Here is a 14,146-nt window from a genome sequence, read left to right as displayed (position 1 = left end):
AATTCGGGGCTTCCCAGGTGGCTCAGTGGTAAAAACCTCCCTGCCAATGCAGGAGATGCAGGAGACTCAGGTTCGATCCTGGTTGGGAAGATCCCCTGGAGGAGAAAATGGCAACCCACTCCAGTATTTTTGCTTGGGAAATCCCATGGACAGAGGAGCCTGGCGGGCTACAGTCTGTGGGGTCACGAAGAGTTGGACATGACTGAAGGGACAGCACACACACAGTAAACAATTCCTTCCCAGATAAATTGGTCTGGTACAAGTTTATCTTGTGTTCTCAGGCGGGCAGATGTGGCATTAAGGGGGCAGTTCTGGGTCTAAAGAGAGATTTAAGAACAGTGCCATCCACAGTTCTAATTTCTTTCAAGAGCTTTATTTAGTCCACTATTTCAAACGTGTGCTTTTATCTGAATCTCCCTCATCATATCAACTTTAATCTAGAATCAAGTTTATCACTTCGCTTCCCAAAACACTGACTTCTGTCTTCCCTGTTTCTGTTAATGGCACCATTTTTCTCCCAGGAAATGGAGCTTGAAGACATGGAGTCATCAGTTGCTCATTCCTTTCCCTTGACTCCAAAATTTAATCAGCAGTCACAAATCTCATTTTATTTTTGTATTCTTTCTTTTTTTTATCATCAACACTAATATTGAAGTCCATTTTACCCTGAGCCCATATTTATGCTATAGGACATACTCACTTTTCTAACACAGTACACTGTGTCACACTGCTGTTTAGAAACTTTCAGTGGGCTCTTGTCACTCCCTAAATGCAGACTGCCCTTTAGAGCCTCGAATTCGCCTGCTCCATAACATGGTCTCAATTCCCTGTCAACTTCTTTCCCACCCCCACCCCTCTCATACTCCTTACCCAGAGTCCCTGTAGTCACTTTCATTCCTCCTCAGTGCCCAACTACTCTGCTTATCTCCTCCTTGTCAATCCAAACTCGTCTTCAAGGCCTAGTTCCACCCCCACCAAACAACCAGGCTTCTCCATCCTTCACTTAACTCATAGTACTGACTGTCATCTACCTGGATCATTCAGTAACTATTTGTATATACAGCTCTGTGATGTCATTAATTGTGTCTTACAGAAGTTTTCACACTTACGCCAATGGTGTATATATTAGCTATGGCTTGTCTTTTAGTATACTAAATAAAATGTATACTATTATTATATTATCCTTACACAAGTATGACTATGCTTATACATCTTATTTTTAATTGAAATGTAATTGACCTACAACATTACTTTGATTCCAAGTGCACCACATAGGAGGTTGAGACCCCTATACATTACAAACTGATCACCTTAAGTCTACTTACCATACAAAATTATTACAGTATTATTGATATATTCCCCATGCTGTACATTTCATCTCTGTCCTTCATTTATTTTATAATTGATAGTTTGTACCTCTTAATCTCCCTCACCTATTTTACCCATTTCCTCCTCTCTGGCAACCACCTATTTGTTCTCTGTATCTATGAGTCAGTTTCTGTCTTATTACATTTGTTCATTTGTTCATGTGGAACTTTTTAGGTTCCACATATAAGTGAAATCATACAGTATTTGTCTTTCTCTGATTTATTTCACCCAGCATAATACCCTCTAGGTCAATCCATGTTGTCAGAGATGGCAAGACTTCATTCTTTTTATGGCTGTGTAATATCCCATTGGGAAAATAGAGAGGAAATATAGATATATCACAACTTCTTTATCTGTTCATCTATTGATGGATGCTTAGGTTGCGTCCATATCTTGGCTATCATAAATAATGTTGCAGTGAACATAGGGGGTGCCTATATATTTTTTCAAGTTAGAGTTTTGGTCTTCTTTAGAAGACTACCCAGAAGTGGAACTGCTAGATCACATGGCAGTCCTATTGTTAATTCTTTGATGTACCTCCATACTTTTTTCCATAGTGGCTGCACCAATTTACATTCCACCAACAGTACAGAAAGGTTTCCTTTTCTCCACATCCTTGCCAACACCTGCTATTTGTTGTCTTTTTGATATAGCCATCCTGACTGGTGGGAGGTGATAATCTCATTGTGGTTATAGTTAGTGATACTGGGCATGTTTTTTGGTGTCTATTGGTCATCTGTATGTTTTCTTTCGAAAAATGTCTGTTATACTTCTTTTTTGATCCACAGTACTCAGCACCTAGTCGTCACTTAAATATATCATAGAACTTGAGAAAGGGAGCCCTGGAGGCCATCTATTGCCAACGCCTACTCAGGATAAGAATCTCTTCGACACTCCTCGGAGCCGATCCTCCAGCCTTTCTTGAACACTGGAGTGACACTTCTTAGCTACATCATAAGACAGTCTGTTCCACAGCTGAAGAGCACGAGTCAACAGAAAGGTTTTCATCAAACTCTGAAATACAGCTGAGTGAAAGCACAGCATACTCAACAGTACATTCAGCATGCTTCCCTGTGTGCATGTATATGCCCAGAATATCTCAGGAAGCATATTCAAGGAGCTGGGGTTATCACTGGACAGAGAGTTTGGGTGGCCGGGAGACAGAAGAAGACCTAATTTTCACTACTAGACTCTTTGGTATAATTAAAAATTAACAAGTAAAATACGATGTAAGTTCTTTCTTGTTGTATACTTAAATCTTCCTCCGTGAAACTTTCATCCTGATCCTATCTCTGATCTCTGGAGCTATCCACCATACCTCAGCTATGCTGATGGATGGATCGACATTTTAATGAACTGTTGCTAAGAATCATGTAAATAGGTACATTCAACTAAGGCTTATTAAAGGCTTCAAAAAGTAGAATATTCTCTTACATGAGTTAAAAACTGGCTCCAGCAGGCTTTATAAAAAATTTATTTTATTGAAGTATAGTTGATTTACAGTTCAGTTCAGTCACTCAGTTGTGTCCGAGTCTTTGCGACCCCATAGACCGCAGCATGCCAGGCCTCCCTGTCCATCACCAACTCCTACCCAAACTCATGTCCATTGAGTCGGTGATGCCATCCAACCATCTCATCCTCTGTGGTCCCCTTCTCCTCCTGCCTTCAATCTGTCCCAGAATCAGGGTCTTTTCAAATGATTCAGTTCTTCACATCAGGTGGCCAAAGTATTGGAGTTTCAGCTTCAACAGCAGTCCTTCCAATGAACACTCAGGACTGATCTCCTTTAGGATGGACTGGTTGGATCTCCTTGCAGTCCAAGGGACTCTCAAGAGTCTTCTCCAACACCACAGTTCAAAAGCATCAATTCTTAGGTGCTCAGCTTTCTTTATAGTACAATTCTTACATCCATACATGACTACTGGAAAAACCATAGCTTTGACTAGACAGACCTTTGTTGGCAAAGTAATGTCTCTGCTTTTTAATATGCTAAGTTGGTCATAACTTTCCTTCCAAGGAGTAAGCGTCTTTTAATTTCATGGCTGCAGTCACCATCTGCAGTGATTTTGTAGCCCAAAACATAAAGTCAGCCACTGTTTCCACTGTTTCCCCATCTATTTCCCATGAAGTTGATTTACAACATTGTGCTAATTTCTGTTGCACAACAAAGTGATTCAGTTATACATATATATACATTTCATATTCTTTTTCATTATAATTTATTACAGGATATTGAATATAGTACCCCATTCAACATGCTTTAATATGCTTATGTGTATTAGTTGCTCAGTGGTGTCCCACTCTTTGCAACCCCATGGACTGTAGCCCGCCAGGGTCCTCGGTCCATGGAATTCTCTAGGCAAGAATACTGGAGAGGGTAGCCATTCCCTCCTCTAAGGGATCTTCTCTACCCAGGGATCAAACCCAGGTCTTCTGCAGTCCAGGCAGATTCTTCACCATCTGAGCCACCAGGGACTTATTTTTTGCAGAATTTCCAAATCAGTTGTCTTAATTGTCTTAAATTTTTTACATAGGCCTTCTATTGTCACCCATATTAGCATAAGAAACTTGTTGCCTAAGGCATTATGATGTTATCTTATATAGTATGTAAGCAACTTTGTGATGTATTTGACACCTGCAGTGCCCTCTTATTACCTGAAGGCCTAAGACATGGTTAGTAGCTCTAAGGCTATATTGAAAGCTTTCAGATTTATCCATAATCCCCAAATTTCAAAGTAGCCTTGAGAAGAAAGGCCATTTCTAAATATTATGAAAATTTTACAGAATGAATAAAGATATTCTTTCAGCATTATGAATAAGCATTTATCTCAGAAATCAAACAACCTATGATCTACTCCTGGCTCTTGAAGTAAATCTGGGCCCTCTATTTCATCTCCATCAGTATCACAGGTGTGGGTATTAGACTATTTTTAAGAGCCTTTCTCTGTGGAGCTTTCTGTTTATGACATCTTTGCTGCAGAAGGTACTCAGAAATTATAATACACACAGTTTGGATTTCTAGCTATTCACCTAAAGAAAGCACCCCTGGGAGTATAGCAAGGCTTCCTTAAGGCGGGAATCACTACTGACTCTAGGCATTCCCCTTGTCAATTATCAGCAGCAAACTTGGACAGAGATCCTTCACAAGTCTGTATTTTCAGACATGACCAATTTCCCCGTTTGAATTATAAGGTATTGACACCCATGACAGCTGTCATCCTGAAACTCAGGTCATGAGGTTGCAGAGGTATAGCACAGACAGATAGCGATGATGCCAACTAACACCAGCTACAGTGTGGACTGTAATAGTAACTGGCTATGAAAACCCCATTAATAAAATTCAGCTCAATTAAATAAGCACTTGTTGAGTGTCTACTAGGCCCAAGGCAATGTGACCCTGCTCCCATCCTTTGCCACCCACTACAAAGAGAAGAAATACAAAAGGCCTCTGTGAGTGAAAGGGCTTCTTGAGATGACACTGTTCCTCAAGCACATGCTTCCCTCTATCAATTCCTAGAAAGTTCTAGTTCTTATAATCTCAGAACCCACCGAGTCATGAGGCAAAGGAACACACACACACATACACACACACACCCCTGAAGTCCAGACTGGTGATGGGATCCTTTTACAACGCCCTCCCCTCTCTGTACTTGGGACACCTGCAGATCTCATGCTGCCCTCCCACTGTATCTCAGTTTGGATGGAGAGCTATAATCTCCACATTCCAAGTTTCACCTGTTGGTAACCCCTCCCAGGGGGCTGGGGGAGAGAAGGGAAAGGGGCGAGATCATGTTCACTTTCTCAGACACAGTAGTATTCTGGCATATATATACGCTTATCTTAAATCTCTTTGGTCATTTCTATTATTCCCAGAGGGCAGAAAGCAATAGTAGAAGCAAAAAAAAAAAATTTCTGCAAATACCTTCCCTTATCACCCTTCATAATTGGAAGAGGTCATAAGGCAACGAAACATGTGCTTCTTGAAGTTATTCCTTGTATCAATAGGTATTTACAGATTCCTCCATCCATGCTGGGATCTGAAGAATCCAAAAGCAGTGAAGACACTGTTTCTACCCTCTGGAGCCTTATAATTGAATGGGGAGGTGAGGTTTACCCAAATAACTGATTGAGAAGAGCTAAGTGCTAAATCATCTGATACTGACAATAAAGAAGGAATCAATGGCACAAACACGATAGGAAATCTCGGGAGGAACCAACACAGCTTCTTCCCATAAGCAGAAATCTTCCATCATCCTTGTCAGGGCCACTGAGCTTCTGACTTAACGGTGGAACTCACATTTCACAAAAGCAGTCCATTTAATTTTTCAAAGCCTCTTACTGCTGAAACATTTTGTCCTACATTGAACCAAAATTCTCACCTATTTTTTTATTCTACACAGTAATGATTTTTCAAAACTTTAGTTTAAGTGCCTTTAAAAGAAATAGTAGGCTAACATGCCCAATAAATAAAGCAGTTAAACGTGGAACTCTTCTGTTGGGAGCTGCAGGGGCCCTCAGCATGTCCCCTAGGGCCCCCATCTCCTCCACGCAGGGTCTCCTGCAGCCCAAGGCATACCACAGAATGCCTGCTGCTCTGCAGAGCAAACCACTGCTTTAAAGGTAATTAGAGTAAATCTAATTTGAGCCATGTTTGCCAGCCCTTGAAGACAGCTATCTTGTCTCTAAATCTTCTTGAATTAAACTTGCCCCCCTTTCAAACTATTCCTTTTATATTATTTTCCCCCATAACTCCCTCATCCTGCTCACTCTTCTAAAATGCAGAAATCATATCTGAACACAGTTCATTAATGACCATGATCAGCTAAGGGTAGGGTCTCTTTCACACTCTGGACAGCAATAGACACAGACGAGGGCTTAGTGGATGAAGAAGGACCTGATTTGGACCCTGAGAAATGTGGGATTTAGATAGATGAAGAGAAAAGAAGATAAAATTCCAAGCTGGGTGACTAGCAGAACAAAGACACGGAAATTAAAATGAGGGCCTCTAGACACACTTTGAACACTTCTCTTCCAGATCCTTTCAGTTCTTCTTCATTTGGCCAGTTGCCCACACTCTTGTATTTCTCGAAAGAAAATTAAGCCAGATCTTACCTCCATGAATTTAGATTTCCATTGTGTTGATATCTGAGTGCCATGATCTAATCCATAATAAAACTAGATCATTTCAATATTATATTTAGTGCCACAGGGAAAGATTACTTGATGAAGATATTTAATAAGCCTATAAAAACAAACAGTCATCTTTTCAATGAGTCAATATCTGGATAAGAAGACTCATAAAGTCTATAACACTACTGGGGAACATCCCTGGGGATTCTCAAATCTAAAGCAAACCCAAAGAACATCTTGCCCCAAGACATTATCTTGTTTATCGCTTATCAGACCGTAGGTAATACGTGCCCCAAATGGTCTCTTGACTATTAAAAAAACAACAGCTTTTTCATATATAGGAGTGCTAATCCACCAAGGCAAAACATCCCATGAAAACAAATATTAAAAGATTAATTTGTGGGGCAAATATTTAATACATTCATCAGTCTACCTTCTCATGTTACTTAATTTTCGGCACATCAGTGTTTCATATAATCTGATTTATTATTCAGGAAATAAGATCTTAAAGAAAGGATTTCACTATATAACTCTTTTTCCCATAAAAATGTATTTGTTAGTGATTATATGAATATTTGCTATTTTATGTTACAGAAATGAAATTTTCACATATACACAGCACTTACAAGACTGAGGAAATTATCTTGTCCTAAATTTTAATGTGTGTTATGAATCTAAGAGTTTTAAGGCATTGAGAACAAAACTGATGTTACTAGCATTCAGGGAAATTGATTCCAAAGTTTTATTTCCATTATTTTTCTCTTTCCCTTCATCTCGAAAGAAGATAATCTGAATTGCTCTAATCTGAAAAACAACAATAAGTGTAGCAAATACTTGACAATGAAGATAGAAAGCCTCTAAAAATCTGTTACCTTAGTAACGGCAAGAATGTGGAAGAATAAGAATACACTGTCAGGACATCATTTCAGATTCCACAGATTTGAGGCCTAAATACAGTCAGCTTTCATTAGCTTTTTGTTTTTCCCAGCAGGTCCTTGGACTTTGAAACAAAACCTGAATGACAGCTATGAGCAATTCCAGCCTGGCTCCTGATTAGCTATGCCAAACAAAACAACTCTCAGCAGTGTAAACTTCCAGGCATCCGCAGCCAAGCCTCTGTGGAGACGAGGAGTCCTCAGTGAGATCTGAAGGAGAGTCAGAGGTTGGGGGGTAAAGGGTGAACAGGATGGGGGAGGGGGAGAAAAGGTAAGACCTTCCCCTCTACCTCGAACTAGTTCCATGAACTAGTCTCTGATTAAAATGAAGTAGTAACTAGTCTTGGCAGTATTCTCACTGTAGCTTTATAATTCCCCCTATTCTATGATTTAACCCATCAGTTCATTAAATCTGAATATTCCCTTCCAATTAACACCCATAACATTCTCGTATTCCAAACTACCCACGCTTTTAAACCAAACAAGCAATTCTGAGGCCGTACTGGAATCAAATAGAGCAAGCAGTCGATTAAAGAGATTCTGAAGAGACCGGAGCAAAACATAAGAATAGACTGCCCCGGACAGATGCAAACCAAGATTGTGTGCCATTTGTTGTTACTCACTTTCGCTGCAAGCGGACCTAAAATTAATTACAGCAAATGACAGGGCGCTGTGCTGTGTGGTCCCAGCTGCTCCATAATTACATCCCAGCGGAACTAACTATTAAAAAGCTTTTTTCTTACCATTGATTCTACCTAAAGAACATTCCTTTATCTACACAAAAGCATTACAGATTAGATCTCAAAGAAGATCAGATTTCCTTTGGGTCAGATGCTTGATTTTTAAAGTTATAACTGGTTTCAGAAAAAGTTGTCTGGAGACAATTCTGTATTGGATTGCTAGACGGCAATTCAGCTGTAAAGAGAGGAGTCCAACTAAAAGGTTGACTCCACTCTGCCAACAAGCCTCTTAACACTTCAGAAGTTAAAAGTGAGTATTTTTCTATTTCTTGGTCACATAGCAAAATGGTAGCACTGACATTTCCTCTTGTCTTCTGGAAAAGTGACATTTAACCACACTCTGATCACTACTGTTTCTGAGATAACCTACAACAGCTGATGGTTGATTTACTTATAATGCTGGGCAACAAAGGACCCTGCTTGTAATCTGTAACCACCTTTTTTTTTTAACAGTCTTGTGATGATTTTGTAGCATGTAAAGTAAGGAAAATAGCTCTAACACCCTAAGATGTAATTTGCAGATATATGGTAACAGATGCCTCAGAAAGCTTAACCGTTTACACGACCACATCATAAAAGCCCAGCCTGGATTTAGGACATTAAATTTAAATCATCAAAGGTTCAAGTGGAAAAAATTCAAGTTCAGACATACAGAAGAGAGAATATATAAAGATTCATCAAAAATTACAATCAGGGAGAGGGATTAATTTTGAAAACTAAGAACTAGGAAAATTTCCATCTTTGAGATAGGTAGTATGAAACCAGAAAGCTACACTCCCAATTATCTTTTCTGACTTGTCTGCAATCCCACCAATTTATTAAACAGAAAAGAACCTTAAGAATATTTTTGTAATAAATGAAGACAGTTAAGGCTACAAAAACAACAGAAATCCCCTCAATATGAGTCTGTGCTTGAAATCCCAAACCAAACCTGCTGATTCAGCACAAAGTCATCAAACAGAGTTCTTATCAGTAAAAGGAACAATCCATTGTCTGGCTGAAACAAAGGGCAATGCACAGGAAATCAGCCAAATCTGGGCCAGATGGTCACAGATTCAAGTTTCATTCTCCCCATCCCCCACCCTTCTGGGCACTACAGAAATACATTCAGACAGCATTTTTGGTTACCAGGTGACATCCCGGGGTGTAAGGTATAAACCTCTTATAATGACTATACCACCCCCCACCTCAATACCATCTAATTTACTGAAAGAGAAGGTCCTTATAAAAAGTTAAAAGAGGAAGTTACTGTGTAGCGATTGTTGAAAGGAAAATACCTCTGAAAACCCAGTGCCTATATCTTAGGCATGGCCATAGAGGTTTACTAGGTGGGATAATTTAAAATATTCACACTGATTTATGCTCATCTATTTTTTTTTCTTAAACCATGACACAAAATAGAAATGAACCCAGAGAAAACTGATTTATTATACTCATTTTTTCCAGGTTGACCACTGGGCTATCATCCCCTTGTAGAGTCTTATGGTTTGTAACCCAGGAACACTTTTTACCAATGACAAACTACCAAAAAAAGGAATCACTGATTCTGATTATAAACCAATATATCTGACCTCATAACAGAATCTGTAAGTTAGGATACTGCTGTGAATAAACATTTCACACCCCTACTAGGTTTTAAATTCTGAAGATTAACTATTAATTAAAGGAAAACATGCAGAATTATGTCTTAAAATCTGCAAGCACTCTATAGAAACCTACATATTAAAAATGGCATAAATAAAAATTCAAGCCCTCTCAAAATACTCAAAAAACACTCCTTTACATTTCCTAATTGTATAAAAGAAAGATATTTAGATTAAACAAAGGTCTTTTCTTTGAAGAGAAACCCATGACTATAGTGGTTTCTTGGAATGTAGTTACTTATGTGACCTAAGTACATTTTATCAACCAATGAATAGCAATTCCTTTAGTAAACTTTATCATCCTTTTAAAGAGGTTACTTTGGAAATGTCAATGAGTGGTATGCTACAGTGCCACTCTTTCAAAATTTACATATAGAAAGGTTAGGGTAGATCAAAGAGTTTTTTTGTCTATTTGTTTGTTTGTTTCTTTTTACACAAGATAATCACAGGCTAGTAATGTCTTCGAAAAACGACTTCAAAATATGCAATCAACAGCAACTCACACAAATGGCCTGTTCTATTGTAGGGAAGTAGAAAAAGTCAGCACAAATAACCCCCATTGAGAGAGCATTCATGGTAGGTGACACAAAGCCAAAAAATAGGTATAAAATGAAGCCAAATAACAGAACTTTAAATCTTGACCTTCTGTCTTAAAGTGAATAATAATAACTAGAAACTTTTTCAAAAACTTGTTCTCAGAAATTGTTCCCGAAAGTTGAGTTAAAATTACAGTATCAGACTAAGTTTTCAGCAGACGTTAGAAATACAGTCTAAATATATGCATAGCCCCGTATGTAGATTTGTGTGTTATGCATGTGTGTGATACACATGTTAGTGTGCTTCTGCTAACTTCAACAGTTTTTATTTAACATCTCAGATTTATTTGAAGTGTATTTCTACAACTTGTACTACAAAATAATACTCAACATCATACTGAAAATTGTTGAAGTATGGCTGTATGTGCTTTTAAAACATATAAATTAATTTTCCTTCAACAGGATTATAAATGAGAAAAATTGCTAATGAGAAAAATTAATAATCCATTAAGAAACTTTAAAATAAGCTAGTTGAGTATTGTCTATTTAACAAGTTTTATTTTCTTTAGTATAAAATGGGAATTTATTTCACTATTCATGAAAAAAGAAGTAAATGACTATTCAATTAAAATTCTCTACCTTCTGAGCTCATCTTTAGAGTCTCTAAGATAAATTTACATTTAAATGAAACACACACAAAGACAGCTGGACTATCTATCATAACCATCCCACACACGAGTGTTTTCAGAGATTTAAAGCTCTAGTTCGAAGCAGAGAGAAAATGGTGACTTACAACTAATTTTAATCAGTCAGTTTTATTTCTACATCATTGCAATAGGATGTATATGCTTATGCTTTAACTTAATACAAGAGTTAAGGGGAAAGTATCTCTCAACAGTTCAAAACAGAATTCTACCAACAAAAGTGGACTCTGAACAGACTTCTCATGCACAGAAGTTTCTGGAAAAATAGCTTCTAAATAAAATAAAAACAAAACCTGTATCAATAACAATAAATACAATGTGTCAGAATTCAGCAGACTAGCAGGCCCTAACATAAAAGAGTAACAGAGTTCAAAGCCAAAATATTAATATGTAAGTAATAAGTTGTAGCTGTTAAGTCCTTTCTTTTTTTTTCTTTCCTTAACTTATATCTTCATCTTGTGACCCATAAATCAGGTAGAAAATTTAACTCCATTCAATTAAAAAAAATTATGTTGTCTTTTAAAAAGATAACATATTTATGATAAATATGGCACTGATCAGTCTTATTACTTTTTTATTACTGTACCTAATAAGAACCATGGGCTTCCATGGTGGTTTAGTGGTAAAGAATCCACCTGCAAATGCAAGAGACATGGGTTCAATCCCTGGGTTCGGAAGATCTTCTAGTGAAGGAAATGGTAACCCACTCCAGTATTCTTGCCTGGAAAAATCCCATGGATGGAGCAGCCTGATAGGCTATAGTCCATGCAGCTGCAAAGAGTCAGACATGATCTGGCAACTAAATAACAACAATAAGAAACATATATCAAGGGCCAAATTTGAGTGTGCATAGCTTTCACTGATGAAAAATTGGCAAGAAATCAAATTTCTAGAGTGAAATTTATAAGAAGATATATTTTTAAGAAAATGCTCTTTGATCTGATACTTTAAATGCTTATCATTTCTCAATATAATCTATATGCATTATAGTAAAATAGTAGTTTATTACACAAATGAGTGTAAGTTTGTTTTAAACATCAACTGAAGGTCAAAATAAGCTTTCACTCATTTTCTCTCTAAATGATAATTTCTCATACCTTATATTTACTACATAAAGAACCTCTAAAAAGGAACTTATTTACTAAAATTAATATTTGTTCTACCAAAAAAAAAAGGATACGAATTGAATACTTAATGTCCATGAAGTTTTACTAACAAATTTAAGGGTCATACCAGGATTTCCTTAACATCACTAGCACTGTTTCGAATTTTACATTCAATACTTCATGAACAAAGTTTAAAATGTCTTCTAGTTTAAAACATGGACACTAAATTTCCACTAGATATCAGTTCAACTGAATTGTTATTATAATTTTGGTATTTGGCAAGAGAATAAATAACATGCTTCCGTATTATGTTATATAAATCTTTTACTATATGAGTAATGCTTCGAGAAACATGATTTAAATAAAATTAGATCTGAATCTATAAAACCACAAGCCACAAAACTGTCTTAACTAGATTGTAGGCTTCCCCAAGGTCAGGCATAATTCTTTATTTTCCTCTCTTTCTCTCTCTCTAAGGCACCATTCTAATTATAGGCACTTGGTGAAGACTTATTAGCTTGACTTTTATTGTTAATTTCCTGCCCAGTGGAGATTTCTGTTAACCCCACTGGATATTAACTTCTTGCTCAGTAGGAAAACTGAAGAGAAAAATTATTTTTAAGGAAATGACAAACATATTTGATGCAGCGATTACTTTTTATCCAAACGAAAACTGAGAAGCAGTGTGATATTACAATTGCTGCTGCCAATTATTACTTCAAAGCCTTAAAAAAAGTAAGTACAGGTCAAACACAAACTTTACGGTGGAATTATGGTGTCTGTTTGCAATGCGTGACCTTTAGCTTCCCAAGGGTAAACAGCTATCTCGTAATCTCCCATGTAGAGGTATCGAAAGTGCACGCATGCTAAGTCCCTTCAGTCGTATCTGATTCTGTGACCCTATGGACTGTAGCCTGCCAGGCTCCTCTGTCCACGGGATTCTCCAGGCAAGAATACTGAAGTGGGATGCCATATCCTCCTCCAGGGGATCTTCCCAACCCAGAGATCAAACCCATGTCTCTTTATGTCTCCTGAACTGGCAGGCAGGTTCTTTACCAGTAGCGCCACCTGGGAAGTCCTGGTATCTAAGTAAGTCCATGTTATTTTGATTTTGAAAGCCTTATCAATTTAAAATCAAATGAGCAAAATGAACTGTAATATTTAAACGGTAGGAAAGATTTGTCCCATTTTTCAAAACACTTTTTCCAGACTTCCAATTCCATGGTTCTCTTCCACTATGCAGTCTTATCCTGGAAACAGATGGCTTTCAATTATTTCTTATTAACTAGAATATTTATTGACAAATTTAAAGTTCATGTTACCTAAATTATGTAAGTAAATTTGTAAACAATTAAATATGATGATAAACTTAACATGCATGAAGGATGCATGCTCATCCTTCGTGCATGAGAGATGCATACAGAGACATCATTATTTTGTAAAACTCAAAAAGAAGAGAAAATCAAGGGCATCTCCTTTCATTTCTGCCACAGTACTGTTTCAGTTTTATTTTTCCTTATTACCATCCTTTATGCAGAAGATAATGCTACTGATCTAGCTTCTGTAGTGCCTGGGCTCATCGTGGTGTTTCCAGTAGAAGTGATAAGCTTATGTTGTTCCATCTACCCTCCCTCTCCCAGCTCCCTTGAAGTCAGTGGCTTAGATGTGAAAGAAGCTTGACCCAGGTGAAGGACAGATTCCACAGCCATAGAAGAAAGCTCACAGGTCCCTACAGAGGTCATGCATTTATTCGCTGACAAATATTTATTGAGGAGAACTAAGTGCTTGTTCTAGGTGCAGAGATAGAGTAGTGAACAAAAGGACAAAGCGCTTCCAGTCATGGAGATTTCATGTTTGGTGAGTAAATCCAAGACTTGACCTCCATTATGCTCCTCAGCAACCAAGATACAGCCTTGGTACAGTCTATTTCTCAAAAATTAGGTACTGAATGGTCCCTTGATGGCCTGAAATATGCCCTTAAGCA

The 14,146-nt window shown here is 37.6% G+C and overlaps 1 protein-coding gene across 1 annotated transcript in view; it reads right to left on the bottom strand.

Moving 5' to 3' along the window:
* The window catches only part of GREB1L (growth regulation by estrogen in breast cancer-like), a 225,419-nt gene extending 215,378 nt beyond the window's left edge, over positions 1 to 10,041 (bottom strand). The window contains exon 1 of the mRNA XM_010828983.1: positions 6,481 to 10,041. The gene's annotated coding sequence lies outside the window, so the exon portion shown is untranslated. The remainder of the gene's footprint in view (positions 1 to 6,480) is intronic.
* Positions 10,042 to 14,146: the final 4,105 nt, after the last annotated feature.

This window comes from Bison bison, unplaced genomic scaffold (genome assembly GCF_000754665.1).
Source record: "Bison bison bison isolate TAMUID 2011002044 unplaced genomic scaffold, Bison_UMD1.0 scf7180017864498, whole genome shotgun sequence".
Classification (NCBI taxonomy): Eukaryota; Metazoa; Chordata; class Mammalia; order Artiodactyla; family Bovidae; genus Bison; species Bison bison.
The sequence above is the reverse complement of the archived record's forward strand: the minus strand, read 5'-3'. Positions and strand labels throughout refer to the sequence as shown.